General features: G+C 33.8%; 1 protein-coding gene across 2 annotated transcripts in view; it reads left to right on the top strand.

Moving 5' to 3' along the window:
• The first annotated feature begins 232 nt into the window (after positions 1–232).
• LOC126975570 (protein sidekick-2-like) overlaps positions 233–12,907 on the top strand; it is a 308,905-nt gene continuing 296,230 nt past the window's right edge. For both annotated transcript variants that reach the window (XM_050823516.1, XM_050823517.1), the window contains exon 1: positions 233–422. The gene's annotated coding sequence lies outside the window, so the exon portion shown is untranslated. The remainder of the gene's footprint in view (positions 423–12,907) is intronic.

A 12,907-nucleotide genomic window follows, 5' to 3' on the forward strand; every position in this document is an offset into this window, starting at 1 on the left:
ATGGCATATTAATTGTATTACGTCATGTCCTAGCTTGAGGACTACGATATTTTGTCTTTGATTTCCGACTTAATTTTTTTTTCGACATCTAAGATACATCGGTTGTATGTTTAACTGTTGTTCATCTCATCAAAGCTCAGTACTTTCCGTTGATGAACTGGTTTTTCGCGACTGTGGTTTAGGGGTGGGGGTGGCTGGGTCTAGGCGTGCGCAGCCAGCAGTAACATTTTGATCACTGACCCAAGCGGACGGTTTGTATCCCGTCCGCGTTGAGCGCCATTCGAACGTATTCCGTGCTGTGAAAGTGCTGTGGTGTAGCAACAGTCACTCTAAAAGTGTTATTGTAAGTGCTGAAAACTTGTGTTGTGCACGCCAAGGTTTTTAAGACGAGTAAATAACTTGTTCTAAGTGACAAAATAACTGTAAGTACTAAATCTAATGATGAATTGTATTATTAGTTTTAAAAGTATTAATTTTAAGCCAATTTTAATTATTTCTATTACCGACTAATCGACTGCAATTCATAAAAATATTTAAGTTTTGTTTCTTATAATATATTCAAATATTTATGAAGTTATTGTCATATTGCAAAGTATTTCAATTCTTATAATATATTTTTGAATTGCTCAAAAAGTCTTGACAGAATCAGGAAGAATCATTGTCTGCATATTTTGTGTTAATCTAATAATAAAAAAAATCGGAATAAATTTAATTACAAAAGTATGTGAACGTAAAGCTGTGACGTTACCGGGACTCCGTTCACTCGGAGTTCACGTCCAACTTTCTTTTGCGGAACAATTAGTCGAGGACTCTACGTTCCACGCAACCCCGATAGATTTATGAGCAATTACGGAAATTGAAGTTTTCATTGAATGGATTGTGAAGGATTGCTTTCATGTTGAACAAATGTTAAGGAAAGCTTCGTTGTGCTTGCTACTAGAACAAGCTGACCTTATTTCCGTTAGAAGCTAATTTCTATAAAGAATAATGTAATTATATTTATGCGTAAATTTTACTGTATACCTTACATAATTAACTGTGTACACTTGAATTAATAAAGAGATAATTACCTTATATTATGCTACGCACTGTGCGGATAATATATGAGAATTAATGTAAAATTTGCGTGATTTATAATATTATAAATTTTTGACCAAGCTATTAGAGAGGCTTTCTCCTGCTATCATTTCTTTTCTGAAAGTTTGCTAAGCAATACCCACTATTATAGATACTGATTTTTATATTTTTTAATAGTGTAAAGCGTATATAAACGCATGAAAAAAAGTATTAAGAGCTCTTTGTTTGTAGAATTGTCAATTTAAAATGGCATTGGGCACGTCAAAATATGAAATCATCGCAACAAATTTTCGCTCTAGGATTTCGATATAGACTTATTCAACAACACAGTTATTATTAACTTTTATTATCATTTCATTATTAAGCTTCATCTTCTGCAACTTTACAACTAGTTTCATTTTATATAAAAATGTCAAACGGGCAAGAGGCTTGCGTGAAGGAAAGGTGAGGCAACCGCTCATAGACATCCGTAGCACCAAAAATCAAGAGATGTGTTGCCGGCCTTTATGTTGCGAGTATACACTATGCTAAAAGGTAACTTACTCGTACTGGTTTGGGAAAACTGTTGCGTTAGCGTAGTAGTAATAGTAGGAATCTTACTGGTGATCTTTGTGAGAACAGTCCTGCACCAGCGAAAACTAAGTCTAACATTTAATGTGTGGCGAGTGACAGGAGCCCGTAAGATAGTGAGAGTGATACACCATTAGATTCGGACTAACTTAAACATTAAAACCAGTCAAGGGCAACAATTTTACATCATTATTTTAGTATCATAAAGCTATGTACTATATGGACACCCGATGATTTAAAAGTTAAAGTTAAATAATATTTATTAAATAAGGTTTATATTAAGCGCTTTCGGAAAAAGTAGAGCTCGTGTGAAGAATATTCAAGAAATTCAACGGCCTCATATCAATCAAATAGAGTATTTTACAATGGCAGTAACATACATAACAAATTAGTCTGTAAGATGCTGTATCCAATATATGTATATTTTTTTTATGGAATAGGAGGACACACGAGCGTACGGGTCACCTGATGTTAAGTGATCAGAGCCGCCCACATTCTCTTGCAACACCAGAGGAAAGGAATCACAAGAGCGTTGCCGGCCTTTAAGGAAGGTGTACGCGCTTTTTTTGAGGATCGCCAAACATCCAGATGGTGAGGATGATATCCTAACTTGGAATTTGGCGGCAGGAATCAGGTTAAACAGCTCTTCGGGACACTTGATGATAATATATGATAAATGCGGTAGTAGACACACAATGAAGGGACGTCTCTACGCCCGTTATCTATAAATCCGTTTGTCCAACGTTTAGGAAGCCGTCGGATAGATTGGGGTGCTTGGAATGCTCTATATAACATCATCACAGGTCATGGAAATTTAACAAACAAATTTCGAACATGAAACTATAAAATTAATCAATAAACTTGTTTAAAATGTACTGTATGAACAAAAACAAGAGACATTACAGTTACAATGACCTATAACAACAAAAACTTACAAATGTTTCAACTTAACAGACATGATTAAATTTTACAACCCCATGTCAATGATAAGTAGTTATAACTATTGGATTAAAATAATTCTGTATTTTCTTAGGAGTGGCATTGTAATCGTGACAATAACTGTATCATAAAAATGGACAGTATTAAAATAGCCATAATATCGATTAATTATATTATATTGTAAAAGATTAGCGATATCGATGCAACATAAATCTTCAACACTAATTAATATTGTGTATCCATTTATAAGCTGAGTTTTACATGTAAATACAATTTTAGAGTGTGTACACTCTGCGTAAGGACCGGATCGCATTTGTGATATTTTTAGTATGATAAAAGATCAGAGGCAACGATGCTACGTGGGTTCATTTTCCTTCTTAAACTTCAAAAATAATAAGCTATTTCATCAGTAATTGTGAATAAAGAAACTATATATTCCCTCCGCTTGTATGTATTAGCATCAACACTAGCAACAGATAATATTTTCACTATCCGATTACTTTTATAGGCTGGATAGAGCCAAATGATACGAGAATAAGTCAATATTATAAGAAACGCAACACCGGAGTATGGGTAATATCTATCATGAGATTAATACTAAGAGCTTTTTGCGGTGAAATCTCCATGGTTTTGCTTACATACGATAATATGAATTATCTCTTGAGGGAATGCCTTCATACTTTTTATTATTGATAGTGAGCGATGCTTGCAAAGATAATAAGCTGAAACTCGTGAAGTTTGATTGTTTTATGAAATAATATATTTTTTAATTAATTTAACTGAGATGAAATAGAAAATGTAAATAAAATTGAAAGGACAGCCTACTATTTTTTATAAACTTTACATTTTTATAAAAATTAAATATTAAATACTATAAAATTTTTGATATCAATAGATGAATGAGTTTATCGTGGAATGTTAACCAACATAATTCAATTTTATACAATTAATTTCAGTGAACCTACAGTGAATTGTATTCATTTCATTATTTCTCCTGAAAATATTCCTATATTTCTCTGCAAAAACATATCAATTCATTTTAACAAATTTACATTATGTTTTGAACACCAAATTCTCAATAATCAACCTTAGTTTCTCGCTAGCAGATGGGCATGTAACCAACTATTAAAGTTGTAAGTTGTATTAAAAATAAGAACATATAATAGCTAATCTATTTTGAAAATAGCAACCTTAGAGTTTTTTGGTCATTCTTCTCTAAGAAAATCTGCCTTCCAAATGTATGAAAAAAAATTACATATTGCTTATAATAGTGATTTTCATTATTATAACACTAGAAATAATGGATTGCTTGTAACTAATTCTAATAGGCTTCATAAGATACATATTAGCTTTAAGGGTAAATGTATACTACTACTACTTTTATAATAAAGTCCCAGACACATTTCAGGCATCCTATATATAAATTAAAAAAGTTTTTTTTAAAAATGGCTCTATCGTAAATCTCTCCACAGCTGAATATCAAGCATATCTAGTGATCAGACAGCCTGGGACTAGATTATGATTATTTTATAGCAATAATTTTGTATATTTTTACTAAAAAGAACGCAAAAAAAGAATGCTGGGAGAGTTTCTTGCACCGCTTCTTCTCTCGCAGAGTGCCATTTGTTTCCGCAGCGGTAGTAGTATCTAGTATATTAGAAATGACATCAAAAAGAATTCTAAAGGAATCAATTTTGAGAAAATAAATGCCTTTTCAATATTATGATTTCAGTCTGAATTTGAATTTGAATTTGAATTTATGTAAACCTTCCTTGAGCTTCAACGAATCTATTCCAAAAGATTTCATTGAGATCGGTCGAACAGTTTAGGAGTTATTAGGGAACATACAAACACACATTCTCTTATATATATATATAGATAGCCTATGTGTTATTCTGATGTGAGGGCCATATTATTGTAAAGTTTCATCCAAATCCATTCAGTAGTTTTTGTGTTAAAGAAGTTCAAACATACATCCAGACATACAAACTTTCACATTTATAATATTAATAGGATATTATTATAAATATAACGGTGAGTTATTAGGCTTCTGTTTTCCCAATAAGACTTCAAAACATAATGTTATTATTGGTTGGTGTAGTATTATACAATATAAGCTTACATACGATACAACCTTTTATTTTTTCAATCACATCTTAATATTTTTTGAGCCATTGATTGATAAATTTCCATTTCATAGACATAGTCTCATGTGAATGAAGTTGACATCACAATCTCAGATAATACAGAGTGTATACATACATTCCAATACCATTTATTTTCTTATTTTTAATTATCTCCAAAAGGAGAAAATACATATTTTATACAAATATTTCAAAAACTAATAAAATAAAATAAATAACTAAAAGAATACAAATAAATATACTTCAAGTCCGCCTGCATTCTAGCAATCTATAAGACGGTTTCAAATCAGATCCGTCTACATAATATCGGGTATTACTCTCATCTTGGCTCTAGTGCGCTCCAGTATCAGGTTGAAACATTTGATCGCGAAACCAGAGCTGCTCGAATTATCGACCATCCAAGCCCGATCCCGAATAAATCATAGATGTGATTAATGATATTGGATCTTTCTGTATTCTCTACCGCAAGTGTCCTGGGAAGTGTTTGAGGGACTATTTGACCAGATCCGTTCTGCTAATATTTCACCATCACACCATATGTCACAAGGTAAAATACCACCGTTACCAGTTGGATTATAAAAGTTCCTCCACAGTGAAGTCTTCAATATATCAATCAAATATATTTTAGTACATTTATGATATGCTATTTCCAGGTTTATAAGCGTGGAAAGTATATTTCTTTTTATGAAAATAAGGGACGAGATGAGCAGGATGTTGATCAGCTGATGGTAATTAATACTGCCTGCCCATAACAATGCAGTTCCACTCAGGATTCTTGAAACACCCAAAGATTCTTAGTGGCACTACAATTGCGCTCGTCGCCTTGAGACATAAGATGTTAAGTCACATTTGCCCTATAATTTCACTAGCTACGGCACATATAAACCTTAATAGCTATCCCTGTGGTTTTTCTGGTGTTGCTTGAAGGCATAGGCTGCAGTGATCACTGACCATCAGGAGATACGATGCTCGTTTATCTTGGCAATATATAAACATGAGTCTTTAAAGTTAATGCAAGTGCTTCACATATTTTGTCAAGAGTAGACAAAATCTTTCATTTAGCTATAACAGTACTTACAATAATGGTTAATAAACTTTAAATCCGTCCCTTAAATACAGTATTGTTAAACTAATCAAAACATTATTTCATAGCTCTGCACAGGAACATTAAGTTACCTTTCATGTGTTCACAAGCGGGTTCACGTCGTATACATACGAGATTGTGTTAAATGAGGCGCAGTACGTGGCTTGGTATATCCCCCCACCTCCTCTCCCCAACCCCGGTATCTCTCCTCGCACGGGCAGCATCAGTGCTGGCTCAGTGAGTCGACAACGCAACGTTCTCCGCGTCTGAAGATGACGACAACTTTCTCACATCCTCTCAGTTACCTCTTCGTAATGCTGAAACTTTAGTAACAGCTTTGTACACTATCAAAATAGGTTACTCAATTTTGAAGGTATCTTTGTAACAAAAATGTGCGAGGAACACACCAATGTAACAAGATCATGATCCAGCAAGTCCTTAATTCCAGCTTTGAACAATACCAACTCTTGCACTTTTACGGCCCCAAAAATAAACTTGGTTTAAAGTTATATCTCAGAGTAAACCAAGAATATACAAAATATTAATTAAACGACAACAACACTGTCAATACAATGATAATTCTTAAATTTTCTGAATGTCAGGCAGCTTGCAAATAAACGCGAGAAACGTTATACGTCGACAAACCAATCATAAGCAAAATGTCTATTTGTAAGCATTTTGCACATCCTTAGTTTATTAACCGACTTCAAAAAAGGAGGAGGTTCTCAATGCGTCGGTATTTCATTATTTATTTTTTATTTTTATGTTTGTCCAGATATACAAAAATTTGGTCGAGATCTGACAGTTGCATCCATGAAATAAATCATAAAAGTCTTAAATTTGCTATGTACACGTATAGCAAATTGAATGATACATTTACGAATAAATAAATATCGCGCCAACCGATTTCGATGATTCTTTTTTTCTTGGAAAGGATATACTTCAAAGATAGTTTGGTGAGAGTTTGGTTAGGTTCTGATTACGGAATCCATGGCAAAGTAACGGAACTCGTCAATTCTTAGGAGCAAATCAACGATACTCGGCCGAATCTTTTTTCTGCTATCCGGATATTAAGTAGATGACTTAATTACTTGACCATAACATAGTTATTGTCGTAGTCGAATATGATGATCAATGGGATTCCTTAACGACTTACAGTAAGGGTGCGGATCTGTGGCAGAATTTCTAACTGTCTGTAATCAAATTGCAAAGCGCTTACGTTCATTGCTGCATTGAAAAATTTAGTATATCTGCACATATTTAGACAAGTTGTTAGTTAGTGTACTTCAATTTCACTAAAAATCAAAAAATAAAAAAAAAATAACAAAAAGCAACCGACTTCAAAAACACTATTCCAAAACAATAGATATAACTAAACTAAAAAGTTTAAAAATAATTACGTTTTAATTGTATACAATCTAATTTTAGTTACGATTATTGTAATTTTTGGACTCGGTGTCATCCAAGATTGGCTTGTAACTACATACATAGCTATAGGTGAGATGTGCTTGAGTCGTGAGGAGGTGAGAAGCGAGAGCGGGTCGCGGCGGAAGAACACCGATTCCAAACATTACAATAATCGTAACTATAATAAGATTGTATAAAAATACCCAATTATTTTTATACTTTTTAGTGCATGTTATATCTATTGTTTTGGAATAGCGTTCTTGAAGTCGGTTGTTGTTTTTTTAAAATTATTTTTTTCAGTCAGGAGATGCGTTTGAAAGAATTTTTTAGGTTACTGAATTTCATCAACTCACTTCAAATTGCTGAATTTTGCAAGAAACTTTTAGCCTCGTGGAATCATCTCTTCAAGAATACATCCGCTAACAACAAATACGATTTACAGACTTTCTAGCACAGAGCATGGTATCACTTCAAAAGTAGACAATACATACTTGACCTGTAGATATTGTCATGCAAATGTCCATTTTTGCAGTGGGCTGTGGTTCTAGTTTCAGACGAACCTATCGCCCACTCGCATAGCCACTCTAACATAAAAATATAAACTTTTTTTTAACCTGGTGTTAACTGATCATTATCTTGCAATACCAGAGGAATCACAGGAGCGTTGCTGACCTTTAAGGTAGGTGTACGCACTTTTTTGAAGGTAACCATGTCGTATCGTCCCGGAAACACCGCACAAGGAAGCTCATTCCACAGCTTTTTAGTACGTGGAAGAAAGCTCCTGTAAGTAAAGTACGTGGGATTCGGCGGCAGGAATCAGGCGAAACAACTCTTCGGAACACTCCTCGTGAAAAATGCGGTAGAAGACGCACAATGAAGCGACGTCTCTACGCAACGCCAAGTGATCCAGTCGTTCACAGTTAAATAAATGGCCTGTTAATGTGGAACTTCAAAATTTTTTAATATTTTTACAAAGCTTTCACTGGATGAGAAATCTTTTTCGATCATTAAATTCTTGTCAAGCTGGAAAACCTATTTTTGTTTGAAAAATATCGATTTCATTTCGTATTGCCATTCAGTCATTTGATAGGCTCTCTATTGCTCTATGAAATACGGCCCACTGGCTGTGATTTATAACCGAACTGTTTGAAAAATGAAGCATTTTCTGTTGCAATCAGATTTGAACCTTAATCGCTTAAGAGAAGGGTGACTGTTTTCCTATATCAGCATTTGGGAAATAAATTTAAACATGTGTTTTGTTCGGTCCTTGATTATGTTTTGTTCGATTTATTGTATTTTTTTCGGGAGCGTGAATTCTAAACGATTATTTTATTCCGATTGTATTGACAGTAAAGCAAAATAATATGATAAAATAATACCTACATTCTGTTGACTGTTGTCTGAAGTCTATTCAGATTAAGCAGAAAAATTTTTCAAGTGACTAATATAATTGTAATTTATTATGTTTTTAAAGTGATAACCCTCACTTCTAGGATTAATTCACAAATAAAATTTGAAAACAAAAATTTTACGAACCGTGCGGGACTCGAACCAACGACTTGCACGGAACGTGAGAGGTCCTGAACTAACCGTTCGAGTGACGTATTGTCATAAGTTCTTGTATGCTTTGTTCATCTCTCAGGTTGTGGCTTCATCTACAGTATCTACTTAACTGTTGATAACCTGCTCAACCCCAATATTTGCATGCTAGGAAATTGAATTCATTCAAATTTTATTTGTGTATATTATTAAAGTATTGAGCAAGTTTCCTTTGATTACTTTGTGGTTGCAAGAGAGCATGGGTGCGGAGGCCAACCTTTGAAGAGCATCGATCCTGATTGTGTAAAAAAACGAAATATGTAAGGAATTTGACAAATCATAAGCATATATATTTATATAAATGCTTAAGATTTTATATTTCCTTTCCTTATTCCTTATATAAGAGAGCATGGGTATATTTCCTTTCCTTTTTCCTTATATAAGAGAGCATGGGTGCGGAGGCCAACTTTTGTAGAGCATTGATCCTGAATGTATAAAGAAACGAAAAATGTAAGAAATTTGATAAATCATAAGCATTTATATTATTATACCTAATTATTGGAGAAATAAGCACTTAATCTGAGATCTGTTATGCATGTAAATGAGCTTACACGCACGCCCTAGCGACTGACTATTCTCATTGTGATGAAGCATTTATATTTAGTTTAAGAAGTATATACTTGGTCGTTCCCGCAATTAGTTTGCAAAGTCTTATCGCAATTGGATGTGCGGTATGTCGTAGTGTATTAAGAACAAAAAACACAGAATTTATAAATGTAAGCTTAAATAGTTCTTAGATCTTAATATTTCTTATTTTATAAAATGGACTCGGCTTTAAGTTTTTTTTTAATTTCACTGTCTTAAAATGAATTATAAGTTATAGTATATTACATTTATCAAATGCATTTTCTAAATATATTCACACAAGAAATTGAGTGCAACGTCATGAAGGGAACTTCATTACGTTGCACTCAATTTCTTGCCCAGATCACGCATTTCTGTATTTATACAACAGAATTCTCAACATAATTATTTTCCAGTCACTCCGTTAATACGTTAACGGCTAATCATCTTGTTTTTAACGCCATTTTCAGCTGTGAAGCAATAATGTGCAAGTATTATAATAGTATATCGCAGGTAGTGAAATTATTGTGCTCATCATATATTACATCTTATGTCTGAAATTGTCAAACGCAATTGCTATGCCTCTCAGAGTTTTGAGGCTTACAACAATGGAATTATTTTGTTGTAAATAGCAATATAGGACGTACTGCACTCCACACAAACCCAAGTTATAATACAGTGATATAACAATACTTTAACTTCATACTAGAGCGCCTGAAACGACGCACTCACACATACACACGATTTACACGGCCGCTAAGCAATCTTGGGGAGACAAAACAATTGAGTGTCACGCCGTTCAACTCGGAGACTTGGTGTAAGTTTTCTTGTATGTGCCAACCCTAGCGCTTAACGTAGAAGTAGGTATAAGTTTCAAGGATACTGACACTGCGTTACGCTACTGTTCCATAACTCGTATTGTGCCCAAGTAAATTTTTGTATTGTATTTTCCTTTATTTTCCTTACAATAAAAAAATTAATAAATAGGCTAGGCGTATTACGTACCATCAGGTCTGCTCTTCTCGTCACTTTCTCCTATAAAAAAATTTGGGTCACTTTTTCTCTCAATTAGCAATTTTAATGTTTTTGTTTCATTGGTATTATGAAGCAGATACAGGAAAGATAGTAAATCAGCTCCATCAGATGTCGTATCACTGTTTTCCCTTATATGAAAATACGATGTCAATCTGTCATCAAAATACAAACTTTACCTCTAAAATTCCTTGCAGAAAGGAATATAAAAAAATAAATAAAAGGGTAATTAGAAAAATTTCAACAAAAATCTAATAAATATTTCTGAATAACGACTAAAATATATAATAATCTACTTTTTTTTTTTAATTTTGACACACTTTTACACAAATTATCTTGCCCCAAACTAGGCATAGCCTGTACTATGATTGCAAGACAACGACATATTTGTTACTACTTAAATACTTACTTAAAAAACATAAATACATATAAACATCCATGACTCGGAAACAAACATCCATATTCATCATGTAAATGAATGCACCCACCGGGATTCGAACCCGGGACCTTTAGCTTAGTAGTCAGGGTCACATTCGGCTATATGGGTCGTCAAATTATAATTATTATGCTCAAGCACAGCCTAAAAAATCAAGCTTAGATACAAATCGCATCATCAATAAATAATGATGGAACAAATCAAAATATTCAGATACAATTTACGAGTATTTAATATTAAACTCTTATATTAAATAATAAATAAACTTCATTCCTTCAAATTCACTGGTACATCAAACATCTAACAGTGAATGATAATTTATCAATGACCACACCCATAAGTTACGTTATAGGTGGGCACTAAAAATAAATATATTTCTAAATAAAATACAGGAAAATCCGGCTCACGGTGAGAGCAATCCCAAGGCGTCAGGGAAATCTGTAAGTTCGTGATCCATGAGGAGTGGAGTGGAGTGCGTTGGTATTGTGGTCACGTGCACCGTCGATATTCTATCGAAGGAACCCTCACCAGTAATTTATGGAGCCGGAGAGGCGTGCCGTTATGAATTATGGCAGGAAAAGATAGACGCCACCTATGTTTACAAAGTTACATTTTTCGATACAGTCGTGTTTGGAATTGAAAGGTTAATGTTATGGCCGGGACAATATTGTGCGCTCTTGCTCCAAATATTGAAAATAGTTTCTATATTCCATAGGACCGGCTTCATTCAATGCCAATGATATTTTTATTATATCGCATACATATTCTCCGCTAAGGTTGAATTGGGGTTGAAAATTACCCGTATTTTTTTCAGTATTTTGAAAAATTACAAACGACCCATAGAATAATCTGTTGAACTATGTAAATATATTTTATTTTCATTACTTGAAACTTTCACAAAAGATCTCTAAGTAAAAAAAAAATCGTAAATATTTATTCAATCGTCATGCTGAAAAAATTCTAAAGATCTTTTCTAGAATCTCTTGATTCAAATTCAAATATTTTTATTTAAAATAGGATTTGACATCACTTATTGAAACTCAAAAACTATCCATTCCAAAAAGGATGCCTGAGAAAAATGGGCGCAACAAACTCAACAGGTTTTTTTCATCAAAAAATATGTTTATAAAATAATATTGTACAATTAAACTTATTATTTAATAGCCTGAGGGCGGTCGCTCCGTTCCCTAACTGTGGCATCATTAAGAAAGTCATTTATGTTATAGTAAGCTTTACCACACAAACGTTTCTTGAATTTAGATAAATACTCTATAACAAGCAGAACTGACTTGCCAAAAATGATTTTGGAACTGAATTTAATGTGAAATAAAGGCAACATATAGCAATGTTGGCTTATAAACAAACATAAAATAATAAATATGAAAAAATTATTCAACTCACCTTTAGAAGTTTAAGCTTGAAAAATTATGGAACTAAAAACATTTTATACAGATAGACTTTTTCGAGTAAATCATAACTCAAACAATCGCGTGTCCCACATAATAGCCATCATGTTTATAGCCCTGACGTTTTCGTCTGGAGCAACACAATAAGATGAACATGATTAGTATATAATTACGTGCCAGTATAGTTTTCTTCTTTCGTTGTCATATAAAAAAAGAAAAAAACGTCCAATTATAGAATATAACATACTAGTCTGAGGCAATTATTAGTGATTTTCTTTTTTTTTTATGGAATAGGAGGACAAACGAGCGTACGGGTCACCTGGTGTTAAGTGATCACCGCCGCCCACACTCTTTTTTTTTTTTTTTGAGAGGAGCAAATACGGGTACGTATTTACGCCCCGGAACGGGGCGTAATATGTCGGACTCGAGTGTCCGCGTAAGCGGACACCCCATACCGACTAAAACCTCCTCTGTGCTGTTAGCAGCCCTGGCTTTCACAGCGAAGTAGGACGTGGGCCGTGGAGGCTGCAAAGACTACGCAACAACAGTCGCGGGGCGTCTCCTAAGGAGACTCGAACCTCAGACCGGCTGTGTCCTTGTGGGAAGGAGAGAGAATGAAAATGAAGATGAAAGATGAAAAGGTGATAAG

The sequence above is a fragment of the Leptidea sinapis genome, chromosome 36 (assembly GCF_905404315.1).
Source record: "Leptidea sinapis chromosome 36, ilLepSina1.1, whole genome shotgun sequence".
Lineage (NCBI taxonomy): Eukaryota > Metazoa > Arthropoda > Insecta > Lepidoptera > Pieridae > Leptidea > Leptidea sinapis.